This window comes from Anomalospiza imberbis, chromosome 8, assembly GCF_031753505.1.
Source record: "Anomalospiza imberbis isolate Cuckoo-Finch-1a 21T00152 chromosome 8, ASM3175350v1, whole genome shotgun sequence".
NCBI lineage: Eukaryota > Metazoa > Chordata > Aves > Passeriformes > Viduidae > Anomalospiza > Anomalospiza imberbis.
In genome coordinates this window covers 11787380-11813858 of record NC_089688.1, presented here as the reverse complement: position 1 = coordinate 11813858, position 26479 = coordinate 11787380, and the positions used below count along the sequence as shown (strand labels likewise).

General features: G+C 40.9%; 1 protein-coding gene across 14 annotated transcripts in view; it reads left to right on the top strand.

Annotated features, from left to right (window-relative positions):
- Positions 1–26479, top strand: part of ZMIZ1 (zinc finger MIZ-type containing 1) — a 717720-nt gene that overhangs the window by 476365 nt on the left and 214876 nt on the right. For all 14 annotated transcript variants that reach the window (XM_068197351.1, XM_068197344.1, XM_068197354.1 and 11 more), the window contains one exon: positions 18729–18811. The gene's annotated coding sequence lies outside the window, so the exon portion shown is untranslated. The remainder of the gene's footprint in view (positions 1–18728; positions 18812–26479) is intronic.

Sequence of the window (26479 nt, the reverse complement as noted above, 5' to 3'; positions counted from 1 at the left end):
GGGATCAAAATGCTGTCACCTTCTGAGGGTCATTGTCAGTAATTGTAACAATTAAGTGATTATTCTAGTGCCTTGCCTAAGGGAAAATTAAAGTGACTGAAATAAAAAAATAGGAGGTGTGATGCAATACATTTAGGTGTGAAACACTCACTTATTTGAACTGGATGCCAAATAGTTTTAATCCACATTGAACAGCTGCATTTGGTTTTCACTTTGATGCATTAACAAGAAACTATGGTGCAAGTAAAGGGCTAATATTTTAGATAGCAATTAACAGAGGAAGAGAAAACAATAAAATGAAAGTTTTCTATTGAACATACAGAAAAATAGGAACCTTCAATTTTGGATTTGGGTGCTGATTTTTGAGTTTGCCAGTTTGTAGCTCTTAAAAAGCTTGGACTTTCAAACAAGATGCTGCAGACTTTCTGAAAGACAGACGGGATGGCATTTGAGGTATGTAGTCAGTACAGCCAACATACTCTTTGGTGTAAATGGCCTTGTGGGATGTTTGTGGAGTCAACACTGCACATGCAAGCTGAGTGAACGGGATGGGAATCTAAACAGGTTAGTATCATGGCACAGTCAAAAGCAGTAGAATGAAGCAGTCATTAAAATTACCTGCTTTAATAGAAGGATCTCAGGTATGTTGTGTCCTTATTGTTGCTCTGTTTTGCCAGTGTCTCTCATAAGCAAATCTATCAGTTATTGCTGGCAGGATAAACCCCATAGGATATTAGAGCAGCATACTTTTTATCTCAACTGTGTCCTGTTCGATGGCAGCTACAGTTTGTGGCTAAAGTATTCTGCAATATTTTGACTTGATTCATGTTCCTCAAGTTTTGTGCTTAACATAATGTGCCTAAATATTCCTCAGACTGAACTGGGAATATAACGCCATAGTTATGGAAAAATAGCATATTGGAAATTAAGCTGACAGCCATCTCCACTAATAAAGAGTAGAGTTTTATTTCATCCATTTCAAAGCTGTGAATTATAATGTATGTCTGTTAAGGGAGAGTTAAACTATTTGTCCTGCCTTTTTTTTTTTTTTTCTGGTGTACTTTAAAATTGTATTTTTCTTCTGTTTTAAGCATTCTCCCATGTTTCAAGTAATACTTTAGAGTGCAGATGTGCAAACATATCATTTCCCTTTCAGAACAATAGGAGATGTTTTGGAATACTCATTCCTACAGAACTTAAGCACCTAAGTATTTTAAATATGTAAATGACCTAATAAAATCAATGCAAGTTCTTAAATTAATGAGCTACTTGTGAATTAGTGATAAAAGCATGTGATCTCTGTGACTTTCTTGCTTTAAACATGCAATTATGAAAAAGGACTTGAGCATGATGGGCAGGGGAGGAAGAAACTAATCTGTAAAACTTTGAAAATACGGTAAGGTAAATGGTTCATGATCCAGTGCTTCTCTAGAGGTGGCAAAGGTTGTGTGGTACTCTACAGTGTATGGTGAAATTGGCTCTCAGTCTGCAAAGTCCTGTCTTGGCCATTAGGAGTGTCGTGCTGTTGTCTGTGCAGAATACCCAGGCAGATGAAAGGTCGTCCCTCGCTATTTTGGGAGCTGTCACACAAATAAGCTGAAAGGCACAGGGAAGTTGCGTGTGGTGTGACCAGGGTACGACCGTTGCTGGCTAAAGCCAATGGGAGTCTTTTTTGCAACCTTAATGGCTGTAAAATCAGGCTCTGTTTTAGCTCAGACCTTTTCATTTCTTGATCTGCAGCCATTTGAGAATGTGCTGTTATATTTGTAATCTTTCAATAATGCTTCAGTCTGAAGACTCTCCTTGCCCATGAGTAGATTCAGAAGCTCTGTGCCGCCACATCAATTTTCTGCTAGATTTTTTCAACTGTTGCTTGTGTGGTTTTAGATTTACCTGATATACTGGGTACATAGATTAGGGATATTTATTGTTCTTTATGTATTGAAAGGAAAAAAATATATTTGGCCTCTGACAATCCCAAATCAAGATCAAGATAAGGTCTATAACACTTTGTGCTCTGATTCCCATGAGGGTTTTTTTGAACATTCAGTGGTGGTGCTCCTGTGTTTGTCAAGCAGGTTTCTCCATACATAAAATGGAAACTATTTTTGATGTTTTCCTAAAAATATTATAGTATGATTAAAACACAGGTTGCTTAGGACAGGACTAGTCTTTGTTTCTATCAAGAATAGTGCCAGACATCTCTGGTGTATCAGAGAAGGAACGAGCAGTAGCTGCAGCCGTTGTCATTAGGGTCCTTCCTTGTGTGCTGGCTTGACTGCTGCCTTCTGGCAACACGAGTTCTGGGCTGGCAGATCTGCAAGATCCTTCAGATCTCTGAGGAGCCTAGTCTAAAACATGTAAGTCAGTGTCTGATCCTTCCCATTTGCAAAGGGGCGTTCCTGAGTTCTTACTAATTTTTTTTTTATTTAAACATACATTATTTCATGGGAGAGAATCAGGGTAATTCCCCGTCCAGTTTTGAGACACAGGAAAGCACATTTGCATCATTATCTTGATTGTGCTAAGCACGTGACCCCTGGAAAAACGGGCTGACTATGGAAAAGTCTTCGGTTTGTTCCTGATTTCACTTGGCCCTTGCTGTTCTTCTGTTGATAGCTCAGGATACTACTGTCTCAGCCTCACTACATGGAGACCGCTACAGGTGTCACAGAAACTGGTTAGTTATTATAAAGCAATTTGTAAATAATAAGCTGTAGTAAAAAAATAATTATAATATTGTTGAAGCACAATTAATTCTTCGGCTAAAACTACGAAGAATTAATTCACAAATTAAGAACTTGAAACTGGGGTTTTCTGTCTGTAAGACTCAAAAGACATTTTTGTGGTCTTACTTCATTTTCAGTTTATGAAATGATTATTTTCATGATGCAAAATTACCTAGTATGCAAACTCTAGACTGAGTACTTGAAAACAAACAGGGCTTTGTAGTAACTTGTTATTTTCCCTGAAGAATATGTGTGCCCTTTCTTGCACTCAGCATTGTACTGCTTCATGTGGTTTTGTCTTTGGTATACAACCCACTGTGCTCCAGCTCCACACTTGATTAAATGGCATTATGAACTCTCTAATTATAATACCTTCACTTTATTACGCTCGAAAGGATTGGCTCTGGTGGATGGTGGTGCAGACAATGTGCAATGTGAATGCACTAGTTTGAGTTTCCTGATTTGTGTTGTTACATGCATTGTGAGCTTGCCTTGTGGTCACCATCATGGAGGTAAATATGATTGTGGGACTATACATAACAAAGAGGTGATGTCTTTCATAAGCGCTCTACTATCCAACTAATAGTTTATGCTTTTCTTGCAGTAGCAAATATTGAATATCTCTCACATGAATGCAATCTCCAAAACACAAAGATGTGTTCTTGGGCTGCTTTTGGGTTTTTGAGGTTTTTTTGAATGGATGTGAATCAAGTGTTAAGACATATATTTTCAAGGAAGGTTTATCTAGGCAAGAAAAATAGGTAATGAGGTGTTTGTGGTTTTTGTAGCTAATATGAAGTCTGGGACTATAAATGACAAGGAAGTTTGGTATGATGTTGGAAGCCTGGTTTTCTTTTCCTACAACTTCATTAACCTCATTAACAGTAGCAGAATTGCTACATGGTCATTTGTGTTGGTGGATTTGTGACTTATATACTGTTTCTTCAACAAGAAATTGCTGAGGTCCTCAATGAGGTTTCATTGATGCTAATGTTAAAGTCTATAAAGCTGTTTACATGGCCTTATCTTCAGAGAAGAACCATGTCATTTTAATAGTAAAATAGGAATAAGGGGAGTTAATGTCCGTCCTTATTGACTAAAACTCAATACGAAAAGTCCAGGGAATTTGATGGAAGAAGGGACAGAACAGGAATCTGCAGGGAGTAGTCTGGGTGTAAGGGTTTAGTTTGCATCTTAACAGTGACAGAGGGGAAATAAGAGAAATAAGTTCCTCATTGTTGTGAGGACCTTATTGAAAAGGAATTAGAGTAATGGATCTTAGATACAATAGGATGTAGGGAAAAAAGAAAGCATAAGTGGAAATATGGGCATATTCTCAGAGGAGTCAGTGGTCCAAAAAGCCAGCAACTACCAATCAGGGTGCAAGAGGAGCATGACCTTGTCCCCACTTCATGGTGGGGGCTCTCTTCCCCTTCACTTCAGGCACAGCCCTTGTCTCCCTTTGAACTTTCTCTGTGAGCAGCCAGGTTATATAATCCCTCCTAACACTGCTTTTAGCTAGTGGCCATGCAGCTAAGTTCTGCCAAACCCAGTTGCCCTTCCTCCTTCCCAGAGGTGGCAGTCAGCTGAAATGGGATGTGCATCCCAGGTGTGCTGAGACTGAACCAGAGTTCTGGAATAGCCAGTGTGAGGTCACTACCTGCATCCACGTACTATGGCATGAAGAAAATGCTTTGGATTATCTTAAAATTGACACAATGTCACTGAGGCACTGTAAAAGAAGCATCAGGAATTATTTCAGAGTGCTGCAATTTTTGTTTTACTTATGAATGTTGTGGTGGGGGGGAGGGTTTGCAAACAAAAACCTAGTACCCTTAAAAAAATAAATTCCCCCCTCTGTAAACAGAATCAAAAACCAAAATGACCAAACATAAGCCATTGAATTTATTTAGTGTCTTTTTAGCGTGATCCTGGGGACCTTATCTCTAAGGATATTTGTGTCCTGCGAACCAGAACTGTGGGCTGCTGCTTTGTGTGTTTGCAGCAGTGATTTTGCAGAAGGCTGACAGAGTCTCTGGGCTGAGCCCAAGTGCTGTGGGCTGGCAGATGTGGCGGGTAGCGTCTGTGCGCGGTTGGGAATAAAGAGCCCTTGTGCCTGCTGAAAACGCATGGGATTAGAAACGTGAAACTGCTGAAACCGTCCCTTGCATTTGGGTTCAAAGAAATTCAATTTGTTTTAAAAATAGGTTCAATACGTAGGTTTCCTGCTTTAACGCCGCTTCATGTTTTTAGGATCTCGTAGAAGATGCGGGGGGGGGGGGGCGTGTTTTGGAGCAAAGCAAATCATTGGCAGATTTAGCATCATGTACATGTGTGCCAAGTTATTCTTAGCATGAGTGGAGCCCAGTCAAAAGACTTCTGGTTTGTGTGCTATTCTGTTGTATTTTAAACTAATGTTGTGTATAATTGGCATTCGTTAAGGGGAAAATGTAGTGCTGTTTGCTTACATCATGCAAAGTAAAATTAGCGACCAAATTAATAGTAACTCATTTTTTAGGCAAGGACTAGGAGCCAGTTGCATGGCAGTACTGTATGGGGAAGAATCAGCCGGCTCAGTTGTTATATTGTGCTTGTTAATACTTTCCTCCTCCTTCTATCCTTTATGTTGACATTAATGTTAATTACTTACTTGCAGCAACCAAAAAGTATTGATGAAAGCCCATGAACCCAATGTGCTTTTGCAAAATTAGTTTCCTGCTTAAGCAGATATTTCTGTAGTAATTGACACAAACCAGCCTCAGACAGAGAGGCAGGGGCGAGCTAGTTGTATGATTGATTCACCATATTCTGTGGTTATTTCATGTTTATAGTAAAGAGAAGACTATAAGTACAGGACCAGCTGCTCCACCTGGGTCCTTATCTGAAGATGTGGCCTGAATAATTTATTAAGGTGCTGTCCTTTACATTCTCTTCAGCTAGAAGTCTTGCCATAAAAAACTCCAGAATTTAAAAACCTTTCTCTTGTTTTGCTTTGCCTTTGTTAAAATAGTGGAACACTATAGTCAAATCCCAGCAATCCCAATACTGATGCAGAATAAGAAACTGCATGTGCAAATCTGCAGTGTGTATACTGTAATGTGGGAAAAATAACTGCCCATTTGTAACTGAATTCTCTCAAATGCCTAGTAATTGCAGGTGTTAAAAGGAACTGGTTTAATGTTTTAAGGACACATTAAAGTGGTTGATTGCTTTGTTTTTTTTTTTTTTCTTTAAAGATTAATAAATAGGTTCTTTTGTTATCCCACATTACCAGGAGATAAGGAAATTGCATCATATAAGATGTGATCCCCAATAACATTTTCTCTTTGAAGAGATGAGTAGTGCCCTGGTGCCAACCTTGTGGCTTTAATGTGATCTCCCAAATAGCACAAAGCTTGTTACTTTAAATACTGACTTTCAAACAAGCAATATTTTTTTCTGTCTTGCAGGACAGCTAATTGTGCTGATTTCCCCTTGTTTTGTTCTCTGATTTTCCTTTTTTGGTAGAAAACTGTAAATATTGTAAAAGGTCAGGTGGTTTCTGTCCAAGTAATGGATTGCTTCAGGCTTTAAAAATGATGCCTGTTTATGGTCCTGCCATCTGCAGGAGCAGCAGCCTATCATAAAGTTACTGTATTGATCTGTCACTAGTACTGTCTTGTCTGCCAAATGAAAAATGGCTTACACTCATAACCTGGGCCAGCAGTTTTCTTATTGTAAGCCAGACAAAAAAATGCTATTGATCTTTTTTGCTGAAGTGTTCTTTTCACAGCTTGCCAGCATCAACATACTGTTGTCCTTAGTGAGGGCTAATTAGCTAATAATTTAATGCAACAGAGACAGTAATCTCAGTTTGGTTTATTAGCAAGGGAATATGCTGTAACTTCAGAAGTATGGCACCTTTTTAAAGCACGGTCATGACTGCAGTGCTTGTCTCAACTTTAACACTCTCACTTCAAGTTTGATTTGCTCCACACTAAAGAATAACAGTCCACTTAGGTTGAGGTGTGCTGTCACTTCAGGATTTATAGGAAGCAAAGCCCAGATGCAGTGTTGGTGTCTGTGTTCTTGCCTGGTGCTCTTGGTTATGCACTTGCACTTCAGCTTTATGATCACTTCTTGAGTGAAACCAAATAGTTCATTGAATTAATCATGGGATCCCTGTGGTTCAGGAGCTACAGACCAGATGGATTCAATCACCTCTGAGAAACAGCCAAATACACCTTTTTTGACTGACTCTTTTGGTTGGTTTTTTTTGGTTGTGGGTTTTTTTGGGTTTTTTTATGGTTTTTGGGGTTTTTTTTTGTGGTTTTGTTTTGTTTTGTTTTTTTGGTGAAAGACCAACCAAATGAAAATCCGCTGCTAAATGGTTTTAAATCAAAGTTTGTCAGATAACTCTTTCTTCCTAACAAATACATTTTCTTAATCCTCTTACTGCAATAGAGGCCAGAAGACTGCAAGGGAACTCAGACTGGAAGCATGGGGAAGCATCTGCTCACACATGCTGAAAACTCATAGGAATCTTCCACTAGTATTACTCTTTTTAATTCAAATATTCAGTTATGTGTATGAATGGAGTTTACTTGCTTCCAGTCCTTAGCTGTGTTTAGAAAGCAATTGGTACAAGTTCAGTTGGAGGATGGCTCAGTGTCTATCTGTCCATGTTTAATTTTGTGGGTGGTTCTCCTGGCTTGTCACATACTCTCGTGGTGGTGAAAGGTACAGCCTGTACAACGTTCCTTTTAGAATAAACAGTAATAAAAATTTCTGAAATAAAATTATATGTGTTTTGCTAAAAAAAGAAACAGGCATAATCTCCTAGTTTTTAGCTGTTAGACAATTTGTAAAAGTTGTTAACCCAAAGCAGCTTTTTCTGTAGTCTTTGCCCAGACAGTTTAGGCCATATCTTAGTTTATATTTCAGAATCATGCATGATTCAAGTTGTATTTTTGTTTTCTGTTCCATATTGCCGAGCAGTGTGAGGCAATGCACAGGAGGCGGAAGAAAACAGACGATCCCTGAGGGAAGTTATTCTTTACATTTCATACATTAGTTTCTCTGGAGTGTGGGTACATATGTTAATTTTGTACATGAAAAAGGAGTTTAATCTATAAGGACACTTAAAATTTGCTTGAAGTAAGGCAACTTTTAATCTCTGAAAGCATTCCCAAAGTGCAATTAACTATTCTGATGTCCTGATGACTCAACAGATGCTTCTGTAAACTAGAACACATCTGTCAGATTATAGAACTGATAGGTTGCTATATGTCATTTAAAATGACTGCAGATAAATGGTTGTATTGGGATAAATATCAAAGAGATGGCAGGGTTGTCCAGCTTTGCAGTAGTCCTTCAAAAACATTTGACAACGCATTGTTCGTTGTCACTCTCTGCAGCATGTTACAGTCACATGAAATGCCTGACTCTTCCTTCGTATCTTTAAAACTTGTTTGGGATTTTCTGCATATTGCCAGCTCCTTTCTAATGCATGCAGGGTATTGAGTGGTATTTTTAATAAAACAGTAGAACTAAAGATTTTTCTAAGCCTTTCTGAAGATTACCAGTAGCCAATTCAACTGATTTTTAGACCGTATTCCATCTGTCTAGCAAAGAAAGAAAATACATTAGTAGTCCACACATGAGTAGCTTATTAGTTCATTTGGTGTGTGCTCTACAGTGATTCAAGACTGATCTAAAATATTCATCCACAATTACTGGTGCAGCACAGTTCAAAGTGCTTCAAATCTGTGGGTTTGACTGAGAAATTTGAGGAAAATAGCTGCAAATTGATTCTGTGTGTAATTAATGAAACATTTCATTCTTATGTAAATATTAAATGCTTGGCTATTTTTTCCTCTTTTTTTCCCTTTCCTCTTACTGATCTCCCCCTCCCTGACCTCCATTATATATTTGTTTGTTTTACAGGATGGTGGGTGGGCTGGTATGGGGGCATATCCTCTTGGGAGGAAGAATTAATAGCCGAGTCCTGTGACTCATTCACTGAACAAACAGCTGTTCTCCCTCTAATTCACCCTTGCTCGGATGTCCATCCCACCCCCGGAGAGGAGCTGCCAGAAGGCACTGTTCGCCTCTGCCTCAGCTGTTGAAACTCAGTCCGATCCCTGTAAAACGTGTCCTTTCCTCGGCGGAGCTCCGCACGGCCGTGCCAAGCAGAGAGGTGTGCTGCGAGCCGCTGGGCAGCGGGGTGCAGCCCGCCTGCTCTCGGCTGCACGGACACAGCGGAATGGCCGCGGCAGCCGCGTCCCCGACGGTCTGGGCAAGGTTTTCCAGGGCTCCCCTCTTACAGAGTAGTGGCTTTGGCACATCAGAGCCTGTGGGGAGCTGGGGCTGGATGACAGTGCCTTCAGTACGGGTTAAAAGCTTTTGGTGTGCTGCAGAGAAAGGGCTTTCAAGGACAGCGCAGAAACGAGTGGGTATTTGTGCAGATAGAAGGAGTGAAGTCAGTGAGGCAGGACTGGGGTTTTGTTTGGGGTCTCTCCCTCCCTCTTTCAATGTCACAGAAAATTAATTCTAGTTTTACAAATGCTATCAGTGGAAGATTTTAAGAACAGCCTGCAGTAAAACTTGGAAGATCTTGAGGCAAACTGCATCTTGCTTTGAAATTACTGTCTTTCCAGCTCAGATGTCCATGCAGAGCATGAATTGTGTAGCGCTGCCTCTCTGATGTTGCGGATGACCTCGAGTTTTAACATGGGCAGCCTGGCAGGGCTTGGCATGGGGGAAGGCCCCTGTAGCCCTCCAGGGGACCAGAAAACCAGGATCCAGGGCTACCAGTTTGAGAGTACTTGTGTAATAGCTTGTGTGATAGACAGCAAGGAGCACTGTCTGTTGAAACGAAATGACCTGAAGAGAAGATGGGGGGAAACTGCTTCTAGCTATTAAATCCCAAGATACGACTCTTCCTCTGAGACATCTGTGCAATTATTCCTTTTGGAGCTTTTATTGCTATGACATTAATTTGCATTAAAGGCTTGGATGTCTAAAATTGCGTTTGCCTGCATCTTATTTGGGTCATAGTGTTGCAGCTTTCCTGCCCTTCCCTTCTGTGCCATGACAGCCCCACTCAGGCAGGCAAAGCAAGCAGTAGCCCCCCTGCTGCACCCTGTGCAGACTTGGGGGTGGATATACATGGTGTTTAGTATTACACAAGAGGGTGGTTAGGGTATTCAGTGAGCTGATGTGAAGGCGCTCAAGAAAATGGACTTGGCAGAGGATAGATTTAAACTTGTGTGAAATGCCTACCTTCGCAGTTAGAGAAATGGAATTTCACCCATAAGTCTTGGCATACCTGCTAGGGCCAGTGGCTAAACCCAATAAAATAGATGTTTGTAATTGAGTTGACTGGCAGCAATATAGGATGTTAAATTACTTTTTTTTTTTTTTTCATTCCACATACATGAGCTTGTTTCCCTTAATATGGGTCTTCACATCATTTGAACTGCTTTCTGTTCAAATTGCTGTTCACTGTTGAGTTCCATTATGATTTATCTAAAATCAGGGAAATAGCCTTTTCATCGCCACTCCCATGAGTGGAAGGTAAGGGTAGGAAAGGAAGTTTGTATGTTGATGAAGTTTAAGAGGTTATTAGGCAGAGATAGTAAAAAAACCTGCTCCCGATTTTACATTGCTGACCTTTTAACTTTCACATTGGAGAATGGGGGAGAATGAAATGGTTTATATATGTTTTCTTTAGATTCTTGTAGTAAGAGCTTTCAGATATTGTTCTTTAGTGTTGAAAATGCACTTAATTTTTAACTTCCTCTATTTTAAGAAGGTTAAACTGGAGGGGTTTTCACTTTGATCTGTTAAGATCAGAGCTGTCTTTTCACTATTGTTTGAGATAAGTGGGCAAAGGAAAATTTTGGGGATTTCAGCTAAGTTCTGTAGAAGGGTTTTAGTAAATGGGGGATCCAGCTCAAAAATGCAGAAGTTGGGGTGTACCTTCTACAGGAAAACACCTGTTTAAGAAGTACTTTTTAGCTAAGAAAAAATGAAGAGTTTTTCTGTGTAAAACCTAGGCACAAAGCTATAGAAGTGGTCTAAGGCTTTGTGGGTTTTTGTTTGTTCGTTTTTAAAGTTTTCTTAAAAACCAGCTTTCCTCAATTTGGTGCTCCGTTTTTGCACATATGTGTTCCTGTATACACAACTCTGTTCCATACTCCATAGGGAGGAACATTTTCAGACCAAAACAAACCAAAACTTGTTTATTAACAGAAGATGTTCAGTGTAGTGAAACAAAGTGAAAAAGATGATAAAACACTACATTTTTATTGGTGGTGGTGGTGTAAGTTTCCTTCACTCCAGTATTTTTTCCCTTCATGCAGGTTTTGGGTTCTGCCCCCCCAGCAAAAATAATGCACACATGTTGTGTGTAGTTCTTAAGCCCTTTGCTCTGCTACTGTCCTTAAGTGGTAACGCTGTAAAGATTTAGAAATCATTCTACTGCCAAATATAAGACATTTGTTACTCTCAGAGATGATGGCTTAATTTTTAGTATTCCTTGGTGGTTTATATCTTGACATTTCTTATGACCTGCAATTAAAATGACTTTAGCAAAGTCTCAACTTATATCCAGATTTCTGAGTGTGGTTGAGTGTCTCCAGGGAGAGCCTTGAACTGCTCACTAAATCAATTTGTTCTTTTCTCAAAACAGATTAAGTATGTTATACCACTTTATATTAAAAAATAAATAACCCCAGATGACATAACTGCTACATGTAAAATTAAAAAATGTGCTCTGCACATTTTGAAGGGTAGTAATTTTGATGCCAATGCTGTGCTGATAGTAATACACCAGAGAGAGCAAAGAATGGTTAAAAACAAGCATGTCTAATCCTGTCTTGCTGTTCTGCTAGTCTCGTTTGAGAATTAGGTTGATGGCACTCTACTTGGGTGGGTACTAACTGCTAGATGTGGCAATAATCTTCTTTAACAGAGCCTGAGACACTTTGCTTCCACTGCCTTGTCTCCCTGGAGTTAGACTTTTTTTTTTTTTAATTTGTCTTACTCATGCCTACTGCTTTCTTTTAAGGTCAGTCTTCTCCCTATTCCTTTAGCAAGATAGGCTGCAGGACTTCCTTGTGACTCACCTGCACCCTTAGCTCATGCTGCAAGTATAATTTGAGTAGACTCCTCATGTTTACTGTTTATTTTGTATCCAACACACAGGAGGAGCAGAAGGAAATCAGTAGCTGCTGGTGCTCTGCAAATCTGCAGAGGCTATACAGGCAGCTGTATGCAGGGAGAGTCAGATGCACTGGCTATGCCAGAAGCAGCTTTTGTTCCTTCAGGCCACTTCCACGGTTGTGCTTGAGTGGATTATTGTTTAAGGCTCTGTAAGTACAATAGGACTTAAGGAAAAGGGAAGGGGAAAATTTTTACTAAAATAGAACAAAACACACTAAAAAAAGTTTCTACGGAAATAGATGGCAAATGGTCTCTAATAATGGGACTTTACAAGAGATGCCCAGTCTCCAGAACAATGGTTCAGTTTAAGCCAAGATTAATAGTGCTCGTTATCCTATGCCTGTGAGTTGGCAGCTCAGTCCTGTGCTACAGACAGGTGCAGTCTAATGTGCTGCGGCCCGGGAAGAGCCGTGACTGCCATGGTCACTTGTGAAATGACAGCGAATTGCACACCTCCGTCAGTTTGGGTCCGTCAGCCCCAGGCTGACTCTGATTGTAGCTGGCTGGGTGCTGTTGGGCTGGAGCAGGCAGTGGAGGAGGAGCTGCCTGGACTGCCTTGCACAGGGCAGCCACACCAAATCTTTCTTATTTCAGCTTGGGCCAAAGCCACCTCCATCAAATTATAGTTTCACAAAGATATGATGACATGCAAGTCCTCCTAGTCCTATTTCCCTGTTCCTGCTTGAGCACCTGATCTATTCTACTGACTTATGTGCAGCCCCTTAAATCTGGGGTGTGAGGCTGGGAGGGAGGTGGGGTGCAGAACTCCCTAAGGGACTTCAGGGTTTCCAGGGCTGTGACAAGAGAGCAGAGATATGGACTACAGCAATCTTGACCTACTCATGCCTGTGTTTTTATGTGCACTGGACCTATCTTAGGTGCAGCCTTAAGAAGAGAGCAGGATTGGAAAAGTGGTTCTTTTAGTAATAAGATTTTTGGGGAACAACTTGGGAGAAGAAAAGGATTTTGTTGTTTTTCTAAACTGGAGATCATGATACTGCAAACGGCTGCTGTTAAGCCTTGAATGTGTAGGGTATGACAACAACCTGGATCTTTCCTTTCCATCTCAAAAAAAGGAAATTGCAAATTCATGGCTTTCTACAGCTGAGAAAATGTGTACTTCGGTTATGTTTTATTTTTTTTGAAATAATGTGAAATACAAGTATGAGAAGGCTTTCTTTTTCTGCAGAGAAAAAACTAAAGGTTGTTTAGTTTTTTAAACTGGGAAAACTAATTGAGAAAATGATGACTAAATAAACAAAACTTTTGCTTCTACACATTGGTGAGAAAGAAGATAGGAAAAAACACAAGCAAAATTTACATACTTATTACTGTGATTCTTTCTTACTTTGCTGTACCCTTGTAGCATTCTGCCCAACTCGGTGAGCTTGAGAAATCTCCCTGGAGGACTGGTTGTAGTAATGATGTGATACAGGAGCCACCGGTTTGACCAAGCGTCTGAGTGGCTGTGCTGTTCAATGCAGCAGCCCCCTATAAGAACCTGCTTCTTCTATTTTGGGAACAAAAGATGTCAGGAGGAAATGGGCTAGCGCAGGAGTGCTGGCCCAGGCTTCTCCTGGGACTCTGCGGGGCACGAGGAGCCCCTGGGCTGAAGGCAGGAGGCTGGCTCCAGGGCTCCCCGGGGCTGGGAGCGGGATGTGTTAGGTGCTGCCAGGTGAGGCACACAGCAGGTTCCAGTGCAGCCTGGCCCCTTTCTGTGGCTTTCTGCTACTTGTGTTTGGAAGAAGTGTCCATCCTGTCTGTTCCATCAGATAAATGTCTGTATTTACAGCCGTGTGGCTGCTGCATTTTGGGGTGATGTAGTTCTGTGTTTTTTGGTTCTTATTTTTATAAGGATTTCTGAGGACCGAGTCTAGGTGTAGGCAAAGTTGAAAGTTGTCTGAAGCTGCAGTCCTGCTTCCCTCCACACAGATCTTCCCAGCTTTACCTTCCTCCCTTGTTTTGTCTCTGCTCACGAAGGAACACACGGATCTGCATGGACATTAGTCTGTCTCTCTTCTTTCCAAAATCCTCACCTATTTTGCATTACTTAGTTTAACAACAGTTTTTGCTTTTCTCTTATTAAACTAGCAGGCTGTTTCTTTGTCAGTGTGGATGGCACCTGATGCTTGTCAGACATACACTCACTCTTGCTTTAGAATTTCAAGAAAGCTCAGGTTTCTAAAAAGTCCTGATAGAGGGCTATGATGCCTAATAAGGACTGCATATAATAGTTAAACTCTGTAAAGTTTGTTAATGTTTTCGCATAGCAGAAGTACACTTGCTGACCAGTAAGCTTATTTAGGAAGAGCAGCACTTCATGTTCTTCACTTATGACCCAGTTACAGCTGTGGATAAATGAGAAGTTGGAATTGCTGACATGCTGTGGTTTTACAGGAATTTTGAGTTTGAACATGTTCTACAGTTCAAGGAGAATAATGCTGGAACTTCAGAATAATTTGTGGAAGTAGGAAAATAGCCTAAAATGCACCTGCCTTATGCATTTCTGTAGGAAGATGGTACAACATTCTTTAACTGTCTATCCTAGCAGTATTTTTGTTTTTCAAGAATTTCTGTTTGGGTGTTTTATATTTGCCATCTCTTCATTTTTGTTTGGGTATGTGGAGTCCAAGTGATATTTTGTGTATGGAAACTGAAGGGTTTAATCTTGGTTACTTTTAGAGATTGATTTACTTACAGTTATTTAAGTCCAGCACAGGCTAAGTGCTGAGGTGTAGACAGTGAGATACCCTGGGGTTGCTCTTGCTTTCCGTAGAGGGTAAGGCTATGGACAAGAAGCAGGATTCCAGGACTATCTGTGATGGTCCAGAGAGATCTGTTATAAACTTGTCTCTAAAATCTGGCAGACACCAGCTGGGATCAGGATATGATGAGAAAGCAGGGAAAGTTCTTTGTGCTTGACCTAAGTCCATTGCAGTGATACAGCTGAGATTAGGAGGTTTAAAGATGAACTCCTTGTTATTTCCCTATTGGATTTCCTCCAGATCCCCCTTACAGTATTTTTATATGCTTTAATTTTAAGCACAGTTTGCTTTGAGTTTTCCCTTAAATATATATAGACCGATTCTGTTAATTTTGTCAAAATCACTAAGAAACAGAGCACTATCTTAAAAGAAAAAAAGTTGAAACTATGTAGTTTATTGGGCCAAAATTGGTGGGTTTGGGAGCAGGGGCTGCAGGGGTGGGGCCATTGCCTGGGCTGCCCTTCAGGAGAGTTCCTGAGGGATCGTGTCTGCCCCAGAGCACACTGAGGGTCACCCTTGAGGGACCCCCAGACAGTTCCTGAGGGATCGTGTCTGCCCCAGAGCACACTGAGGGTCACCCTTGAGGGCTGTGGCCACCCGAGGCCAAAGCAAGGGCATCCCTGGGCGAGACTGGGACCTGGGCAGGAGTCCAGCCTGGGACGGGGTAAATGGACCGAAGGAGCAGGGAGTAGCCTAAGGACAAGTGAGAAGCGAGGAGGAGCAGGCAGAGCAGGCACGCCCCGCGGCTGGCTGTGCCGAAGCACGGGCAGGGCTGAGGCTCAGGCATGGCACGGACCAGGGCAGCGGGGCGAGGAAAGGTGTTCGGGGGAGGCTGGCCCTTGGGAAGCTGCAGGAAGAGTTCCCCTCCGTGCCTGCTGAGCTGCTTAGTCTCCTTTTCTCCCCTCCCCAGTTTCTGAAACAGTAATTAACAGTGTGTTGTTAGTTGTCAATAAATAAACTAAAATTTTGTGAAATACCCCGAGTTGAGATTCTTCTGCCCATGATGTACAGACAACAGATTTGGGGGATTCTTTTATTGCTTTTGCTGGTTTTTTTAAATCTTTGGGGTTTATTTTTACAGCTTTGGTTTTGAACTTTGGAAGCCTAGAGATAAATATATCCCTTAAAACAAAAAAAAAAAAAAAAAAAAAAAAAAAAAAGCTGAAAGCTGAAATTTTTATGTGATGATGAGACTTTGGAGAGCTGGCTTTAGGAAAAATTCCTAGTGCTGCAGGGGACACGATGAAATTGCTGGCGTTGGCAGCCCTGCTGTGTAGGCTCTCTTTCCTCCCCCCTGGCTCCTGCAGCCTTCCTGGCCTGTCCTGGTCCGCTCCTTCACAGAGTTGGTTTTCACGGTGCGATCTGCTCGGAGCAAGAGTTCTGCCCGTGGTGCGCTTGTCATGCACCACATACACATTACTGCAGGGCTGGCCTAACGCAGGGTGTCCAGCACTGCGATCCACCGCTTCGTAGCCAAAAAAGCGTTTGTGGCCAAAAAACCTGTGCGTTTTTGTGCTCCCCCTGCTGGATCGGGAAGAGCAGGAAGCCCTCCCGGCTGGAGCGCTGCTGGCTCCCCTCCTGCCCCCGTTCCCACCCCGCAGCTCCCTGGCCGGGCCCCGGCGGCTGTTTGCGGAGGGGACGCGGTGCTTCCCGGCTCCGCTCCTGCCGCTGCGGAACGGGCCGTGCCCCCGGTGTGGCTGTGGAGCATCGAGCTATTGTGCCACAGCAGGGCTCAGAACACACCTGGAAAGGGGGGCTGAGGCTAGCCAGGTGTAAGGGCTTTCCAGCTGACGCTTCTTCTCTACAATCTATTCTCATTTTCAGGTGTAGCCCGCTACCCCGAACTTTGCCAGTGAGATTATTTTGGGGATCTTTCTAGAAACAGGATGAGAGAAGGGACCAGGCTTTAAGAAGCTAATTTTATTTTTAGAAGCTGATTGCTGTTGCCAGCAGGACCCTGTGAAGTGTGTTGGCAGAGCTGGGGCTGGCGTGGGGGCACAGAAGAGGCTGGAGTGGTGGGGGGGTCATTGTACAGCCCCTGAGCAGGTTGTGCGGGGAAACCAGGGAGCAGATGCTGGGGGGGACAGTGCCAGTGTCCTTAGAATCAGCTTGGACCCGGTTTATGGAAGGGGTGGGTGGTCGGTAATGTGAATTCACAGAAATGTTAATGATAGCCCTTTCATTTTAAGAGGTGCTTTATAAAACAAAGTAGGAATTGTGGTGCCGGTTTTACAGATGGGCAGACTAAAGCACAGAGGAGGGGAGCAAAGCTTTGGGTTTGTGTGCTGCAGCAGTGCAGTTCAAGCTGGCTTAAACAGCCTCTCTTTCTACCCTCTGCCATGATGGCTGAGCACTCCTGTCTTGGGCCTGCTCCCTGTCTTGTGATGGCAGAGCTGTTCGTGAGACAGCATGATGAAGGAAATTAGTTGCCCCATTCCAGCTAACCAGGCACCTGCACAAATGCCGTGTTGAAAGTGAGAGTCCGGGAGAGAGGAGTGAGAGGCAGAATTCAAGTGTCCAGATAAGTGCTATAGCCTGATCTGACAAAAGTCCAATCCAGTTACACCTGGAATGGTACCCAGATCTTGGGGCAGGCAGAAAAAAACACTTTTCCTTTAGAGAAACAAACTAAAATAACTACTTGCAACTTCATTAAAGACCAATCTACATTAGTTGAGGAAGTCATGTTAACAAGTACTAAATTTGAATCAATTAATGTGTTTTTCCTGCCTTGCAAAAGCAGAAGAAAAGCACTAGGGAAAACTTCTGGAAGAGAATAAACCCGTTCTGGGCAAAAACATTCGCAGTTCAATCAGGCCTTAAAGCCAAACATTGACCCAGGGTGCTTGTCAATATGTAACTTCTCTAAAATTGCCCTTTGTGAGACAAGAAAACCAGCAGCTTCCCTGTATGAAGCAGACAGTCCCTTGGTGATACTGGGTGTGTTGGGGTGGGATGACTGTTTCTAAGAAGGTTTTAAGTCATGTTTTTATTCTTGGTGAATTACCAGTGAAAAGGACAAATATGGCTGCAGAAAAAACACTGAATGCAACTAACGAGTTATTTGTAATAACCTGAGGCTTTCCTTCTGCATTTTTTAAGTCACCTGTGACTTTTGCGTAATTTGAGTTGTTATGAAAGCGTCTGCTTCCACAGCTCATCGTTGGAGAGGAACCTGGACTGGTTGCAAATAGTGTGGGGTTTGCTGTGTTTCTTGGTTGGTGTTTTTTTGGTTTTTTGTTTGTTTTTCTTTTCCAGTAGTATGTGCTTTTTCATGTTTAATGGAATTTTTTTTTGTACGGATGTTATTTGGAAGTCAGTCAAAAGAGAGGCAAAATGTAGTCACTGTGTTACTTTTCTCAATATTTGCTGAGTTTTGGAGCTTGGTAGTATAATGCTGTAAGGACACCTTGTCTGCCTGCTGAAACAGCATGTAACAAAATACAGACTACCGGTAAACATTCCCCCATCTCCCTTTGCAATCTTTCTTTATAATTAAAAAAACATTTCCTAGAAGTTGCAGTGCTGTGCCAGTGTAATTCATAAACTTGTTTTGTTTTGCTACAGAGAGGATGGTGGTTCTGAGGTATTTTGGTGTATTTTCTTAAGTAGTGTTTGGGGGTTGGTTTATCTTTTTTAATGGCACTTAGCTCACACTAGTCAGTGAGTACCCTTTATAAAGAGAATAAAAGAGACTTCAGCATGACCTTTAACTGAAAAAAAATTACCATTTGGCTCAGGAAATTTTGATATAAACCTCAACAGAATTCTCATTATCTTTTCCTTATTTTATAGTTACAAGCATGAAAGCCTGTAATACTTTAAACTGCTGAGTGAGTCTCAAAAGCTTGTGGGTAACAAAAGCTGGGCTAGAACCCCAACCCAGCCTCAGACCTGGTCCTCCTGGCTTGGTCCTTGGACTCCTAAATGCTCTTAATTAATTTTGGGTCTCTTCACTGGGCTGATTCAAATGCTGCTGTGTTCTGCAGGTGAATGGAAACATGATGTGTTTGTATTTTTATTGCAGGAAAATGGATCTTGTTATGTGAGGGCATTGAGGAAACGGTCCCCAGCTACTGAGAGGAAGAAAGGCCAGTGGGAAATATTCAGGTAGGAAAGCTGTGTGTATCATCAAGCAGTAAAAACACTTGTGGGCCTTCATTCTTTTTCCAGACACAGTGTCGTGTTTGATGCTTGAATGACTGATCTGGTTGCTATCATAGTTTATTTGTTGTTTTAAGAAGCAGCCCTGTTTGGTCAATTGATTGCAACAACAAAACACTGCAAGCAAAGCCCTCAGCATAAACATTCCTCAGGCTATCCCTGGTACAGTATTGATCCTGATACGGAATACAAACAAATTACTCTTTGCGTGCACCATTCAAGCTATAAAACAGAGCAATAATATGTTCTACTTGCTGCCAATAAATGTGCATTTATAATAAACTAAGCAGAAATCCCTGAGTAGAATGAACAGTAGTTTCAGTAATATGTTCAATATCTTATGTCTAGCTGTTGTACAGAATTTTTTAAAAAGCACAGAGTGGGCACTCCAGGGTATCGGTTTCCTTCTTCATTTAAGAAAAATAATCCTTGCAGACTTTTTCTGTGGCTGCTTTTCCTTTGCTTGTGGGTTTTTTTTAGATATTTTTAAGTACTTTATAAAGCCATAGGTAAGCTCATCTCTGTCTTATTTTCAGTGTAGTTCAGTGCTTCTCAAGAATGTGACCTGCATCATAATTTTCTTGTGGACCAACTGCCTCTCCTTACACTGCTGTGTGGGTCTTCTCCATTTTTGGTCCTTGTCATATGCCAGTGGGATTTCCATGTATTGGGAAATAGCACTAAAGCCACTTCTGTGCATCTGTAGTTGTTTTGAATGCACCTGAAATTAGGGGGGAAGTCAGTACCCTGTGACCATCACCACTGGGGGTGCATAACTGAACCCATTTCCAAACAGATAAAATTTTACTGAACATAGATTTTTTTTTTTTTAATCTGCTTTACCATGCTCATATAATCCACCATCCATATTTTCAGTGCTGCACTTTGATGAGTTACAGACAGTTGACCTCAAGGCATTTCTTGATGAACATTACTATCTGCTCTCAGCCTTGAAAAACTCAACCTTATCAAGAGCTGCATGGGAGAAAAATGTGTAAGACTAATATTTATAGGCTGAAAAAGAAGGGAGAGGAAAGACTAAAGTGTAAAACTTGCTTCCAGCAGAAATGCCATCCCTCTTTTACCTCTGATAATTAGAAGCATTTCTGACATGGTTACAAAGCAAGTTAGTGGTGAGTGCCTGCCATTTACTGTGCATTTCTACTGCAGGACTGTTTTCCTTCCCAATGCTTTCTTCTATGTTGTTTTCAGACAACCACAAATTTTTGATACTCACCTATTACATTATGATTCATCAATGCTCCTACATTTCAGTTACTTCCAAGTATGTACCCGTGATTGTTTGTAAAAATGCAAGGTTGTGATTCAGGTTCATATTTTGAGTATTTTTTTTCCCGTAATGTTTAGCAAAGCTTATTTGCATAAATCCTTTTGATAATAGTGCTAGCTGAAATAATCCTGAAAGACAAGGAGGGGGAGAGGTTTTAAGTGCCATAATTTTTGCCAGGAAAAGATCATGGCTGTGTTAAGAAATACAGCAGTACTGATTTTTACTCTAATAGAAGATGTAGAGAACATTACAAGTAGTTTTTAGAGGTGACTTAAATGGTAAACTGTATTTAACGGTCCTTGAATATAGGTCTAAGATGCTCGTCTTAGATAATAAAAATAGTATGTGCAGGCATAGAAAGGCAGCAAATAAATAACAAAAGGGAGCACAACACCAAACTGCACCACATTGAGAAACACTCTGTTTTTAAAACTGTACTCTTGAAAAATTCCTGGAGATTTCCCTAGACCTAGATCCTCATTTTCAAAAAGAAAATAAAAATCACTTTTCTGTACCGTAAGGAAACTTGGGAAAGAATTTCCTTGCTGTGCCTTTGGGTCATGTGACCTTGCTGCTGTAGAGCTGGAATGTTTGCCATGGTATTTCCGGAGGCTTCATAAACACACAGAAGAAGCAGTGGGGGTTAGGAGGATTTTCAAAAAATTGATGTTTTCCCCCCTCCCGCCCAACCCTTTTTTTTTTTTCCTGACAGCCTAAATTCTTTGCACTTCAAATGCATGGCTCTTTTAGGAATTCAGAAAGAGGTTTTATTTGATTAGTCTAGTGAATTTTAAGAACTAAGTTAAAATACTTGATAATTTTTAATTGCTGAACTTGTCTAGAATGATTTCTTACTAGATGTAATACCTGGCAACCTACATATTAAGCCTGGCTCTTATTTAGACGGTCTTAATGGTTTACTTTTGGCATGTGTCACTGTGAGTGGCATTCATTAATCTAACTTGATAGCTGTCATCTTGCAAGGCAGAGTAATGCAAACAAAAGATGAGCACTCAGACAAGGTTACAGTGAAGAGCCATTTCCTAGGTCTTGCTGTGGTGGTGTAGAATCCCCAAGTCAAATGAGAAAAGCACAGAATTAGTTCTGGCTCCTGGGATATGAGGGATAAGATTATGCAAACCTCTTCCATCTAACTGTAGGAATAGTACGTGCTCCTTTTCAGACTTTGCAAACACCAGCTTAAACTGGGATTATGAGGACCTCTGTGTATCTGTAATGCCATGGATGTCTTAGTGGCAAGGAGGGCTGAAGAGACTCTGCAGTCCCTCTTACAGCCTGGGCTGGCAGAGCTGCATCTTGTCCTCCTCCCTTCCCCTTCCAGCAAGCTGCCTGTTGAACAAGAGCAGAGAATGTATCTGATTTAAAAATAACCTGGCAAAAATGGGGAGGATGAATGGACTATTTTTAGCTTAACCAAGTCGGTTCTCTGCACAGCACCAAACAGCTGTCCCAGGAGGGAAGGGGCAAAGGCAGTGCAACAGGAGCTGGTAACAAGCGGCCAGAGATAGGAACTGCTTGTTCCAGATTCTCTTTGTGAAAAATCCCCCAGCAATGAGCCTGTGTATTCCATGAGGCTGCTCAGGACGTGGTCAGTGGGAGGTGTATGACCATATCAAGACAGGCTTCTTGCTGAATCAGACTATTTATTGCATCAGAAGTTACAAAAAGGCAGCATAGTTTGTCTTTGAGCTTCCTTTTTAAGTATGAAGCAGTAGAGTTGGTTATTTCCCAACTTCAGGCCCCAAACTGGCACTCTGAGGAGGAGCATGGGTAGATCTGGATTTGAGCAAGGCTTGAATTCTGCAATTTGACAGGGCTTCTCCACTCCTTTCTCCTGTCCCCTACTGAACTTTCTGAATATATAAGGTATCTTTTGTAAAAGTAAGCCATGACTCCAAAGGCAATCTGTGATTTAATTTGAGCTTATCTGCTTGTATATGTGTCTCAGGTGGACACATAAAAATATGTAGAGCTGAGTAAAATGTTGGTAACATCTTGCTTGAGTTGTCTTCAGCGTTGTACTTTTTAGTAAAATGCTGTAGCAGCCAAGTTTCGGGTGAAAAATTCCATGTATTTAGGTAGCTGAAATAGTGTACTAGAGTTTTCTTTGGGTTTTTTTTGAGATGTTGCAGAGTTCTGTCTCGTTCCTTAGGATATTTCACTGGTTTGTCACTTTGCCTGTATGAAACAGTGCAAAGATTTTTTATAATTTTGTAATGATACTATGTATATCCAAATAATATTTTTCATGCCCTTTGGCTTTGCCCCTTCCCATCTAAGGATTCCCAAGCCTTCCTAAGGAAACTTGTGTTTAGGCAGGCCAATGGGTGTCATGGTTGAAACTTGTTCTCAAAAGCTCTGTGTTCCTAATGCCCTCTGACAGTGTTTGGGAAAGATGTCACTTCAACATAGTGCAAAGCAACCAAAGTAAATTATATTTTTAATGAAGGATTTTCTATCTGGATGAATTGATACTGGCAGGACAGTATTAGTTAAAAATAGAAGAACCTTCTGCAGACACATTGCCATCTATCCTAGTTTTACTTTGTCTAAACAAAAAGCAATGTACACATAGTGTAGACAGGTCTTTTAGTCTGAGATACTTCCTTTGCAGATGGCTTCTGATTCTTTTCTCTTTTTATTTTTAAGTAAGTATTGCTTTGAAGGCAGACCATATCAGTGGTTCAAGGATTCTGTTTATCATGTCACTGCATGGGAGATTGCTGTATTCTGTATTAGACCTACTTTATGGTGGTATGTACAAGATTCTTATGGCCTTATAAAGGATGCTGACTTGCATTCCGTTCTGCAAAGAAGTATTTCCAAAAGAAATAATACTCAGATTGAGTATTTATTTTTGTTCAATACAAAAGTTTTCAGAGCTAACTGGCAAATATTTTACTTCTCTACCCTCCCTTTTCCCCTTAATCATATTTATCTCCTCACTGTTTTCTTCTGACTATTAGAAATGTGTTCTTTTAGGGTATTTTAGTTCAGCTGATTTATAAGCAAAGTTTTTTTTATCTTTTCACTGGAAGTATGTGTAAGTAAAGGGACTGAATGGTTATTTGACTTTTATATCCTGCATGTATGTATACTGTACATTTTAGATATATTAGATGTGTGTGTAAATTGGGATCCTGTTTCAGAACAGTTATCTCTGTCTGATCAATGGTTGACAATTATATATGTATTTTTAAATTACTGAAAAATCTAAATAAGGTCAAATTAACCTCCAGTAATCATACTGTTGTGTGTTTCTAAATGTTTCATACCGAATAGTATTTAAATACATTTCTTTATTTCACCTTCTTGAAGTAGTAAGTTCAAGGTATGACTGGTTTTTCACACATCTTATTAGGCCTTGATATTTCTGACAGCATAGCTTTCTTTTTCAGGCCTTCAAGTGGGAAAAGAGAGAGAAAATTATTTCCTTCTCAAGACAAAAGAACAGCACAAGTGTAATCTCAGCCCTCAGTTTTTCTTTTGTGTATGTCTCTTAACCTGGTGTGATTAATTTGCTTTGATTTGGTCATGTTTTTAGAAGTTTATGAAAGGATAGGGAAAAGGGAAGAAAAACACTCCTTTGAAGCAAGTATCAGTGATTCAAATGGTGCCTTGAATCATAAAGATATATATGACTGAGATCTGTGTTACTAGAGTGTGAGAAATTCTGTGTGAAATTCCAGCAGGTGTTTAGCCCAAACTGATGATCAGGCAAGGGTCAGGGACAAGTATATAAACTGCTTGTACTCTGCTGAGGATGTGTAGCCTTCACCACAGATCAAACTAAGCCTTTTCAAAGAAAGATTTTTAAGCTAACAAATCATGAAAAACCTCCATATACACAATGTAATCTAAAAATCTCAGAAGTCAAAATAAACCTAGTTAATCTGCAGAATCTGAATGTGTGGAGGAGTGTCTGCTACACCTTGTGGGGGTCCCTTCTCTCTCTTGCTTATACCTGTCCCATACATCAGAAAGCTCAAACTGAAAGCTAAAAATACTCCTTTACAGTAGAGTGGGAGGGAAAAAAAATAGGCATGAACACCACCTTCCAAAGATCCTGAGTGTTTGCTGCAGAACAGTCTGACGCAGAATGCAACAAAATAATTATGTGTTTAATAAGGTGTTTTCTTTGTTGCCTTTGATTGGGACACTTCAATGGAATTTCTGCTTGCCCATGTGCTATCATAATTGGTGGGCAGAAGCTCACTAACTTGTATAGTTTGCTTTCTGCTAAATATAGTTTAGCAATGACTGTTCTATTACTGTCCTTTTAAATGTAAACATTCCCAGTCTCTGCAGGCATTCTTCTTAAAATATGCCTTTTATTTCCCTCTCTGATGATTTTCATTGCTACCCTTTGATTTTTGTCTCCTTTTGCTCTGAAATTAAAAGTTTCTCATACTACTATTGCCAGGCATTGGACTGTCACTGCTCCTTTAATAAAATCTATGGCACCAGGGGAGGATTGGTTTCTTGGGTCCCAGTTTGATTACATATTTCCATCTCTGAGCACATTCCTCTTTTGGACTGCTCAAATGTTCACCAAAAATAGTGAATTTTTTGTTGGTAGGAGCACCTGTGCACCATTTAACATCTACAGTATGGTAATGGTTTTTGGCCATTACTGCTCTGGACCTGATAGAAGCCAGAAGTGGAGTGCTCTTTATCAGTTTGTAGAGTCTTGCAGTGCTTTGCTCTGCCTTTTCCTCACCTTTCCCTTTGGCCTTTTTGGTGCCTGGTGCCTGAATACCTGCCTGGTGCCTTTTTTCTTATACTGCCTCAGAAATTCTCACCTGGAGACCCCTGTTCCCTCCATCTGCCCACAGCACTCAGTCAGAGTATTCTGAGAGCTGATGCAGAGGGACAATATAGTGCTTGCAGCAGGGGTACACCTTCTCTTCTTCCAAGGGAAGATGTACTTACACCATGTCTTGTGGACAGATATGAGCTTGATGTGCTTCAGCTGCCCACATTCTGTGTGGAGCCAAAGCAGAAGCCCCATCTCCATCCTTTGCATTGTGTTGGGCTCGAGCTAATAAGCTCGGTCTCTTGGCAGGATGTGTTAGATCAGGCTTACTGCTGTGCTAATTGTGCTTACACAGCTTCCAGTTTGGAGCTGGCTCATTTACAGCTGGCTTGGATGGTGGCCAAGAAGGCTTGCCTCTGCCTGCAGTGTGCCATGTAGACATACACACATCCAGCACTTGAACATGTCTGTCAATAGCAGGAAATTATATTTGGAGGGAGGGGAAAGTCTTTGGCCTGGCTGCAAGTATAAACAACGACAGTATTAACAAATGAGGAAGTACGTAACAGTTTAATAAGGAGAAAGTTTGATTATTTTAGCCTAATTTAGACTCACTGCCACAAGTTGTTGTCAGCCTGTGTGTTTGGCCCTATGTTGTTCCTCATTTACCACTGTTTTTGTGGGGGTTTTGGCTTGGGGTTTTTTTTCAGTATATCTTGGGAACGCTTCCCGGATTTAAGAAACCTCATTGTAGAAGTAAGCAGCCTGGTATTTTAACTGAGAAACAGAAACTAATTTAAACACAATGTTAAAAAATGGGCAAACATTCAGAGGATAGAAACTTGCTTTTATGATTAGCGCATCCACTGTTTTTCATCTTCCCTTACTTCATATGTTAGCAAGTTATTGTGTATGCTGGCTCTAGTGCAGTGTCAAGGATTGGCCCATCTTAGTGTTGAAGTGCTGCAGTTAGCTAAAAGTACAGGATACTCACTAGTAACAGGAATTATTCAGGAAGAAGAAACCCAGAGCTGTAAAAAGTTCAAGTTTGTTTATTTAGGTTTGAAAAGCTAGAGCTCAGAATGACTTCAAAGCCACATCCTCAGCTGGCAAAGATCAGTTTCATCAGTTACCAGCAGTTGTGTCATTTACTTCACCAAGAATGTGTCCCCTCAATTATTATGAAATCTTCTCTCTGTGGAGGAAGGTAGTAGTGGATGGGAACATGGGAGTGTATATGTGTATACATATATATATAGAGAGAGAGAGAGAGAAAACTGGGCTAGTCTCTTAATTTATTGTTAAATAATAAAATGATTCATCAGCCACATTGCTATGAGCTCTCTTAATATTTGAGCCCATTTTTTTCTCAAATTATTTTTTAGTCGTGAGCATCCATGCATCACTGCATTAACTTGCTTGACAGTTTAGAGGCCACTTCTCCTTTTAAACAAGCCTTGAAGAGACAGTAACAACCTTCTAGTTCTAAAATCACTGTTATTAAAACAACCAGGGGAATGTATCTCTGCAAAGGCAGAGTTGAATA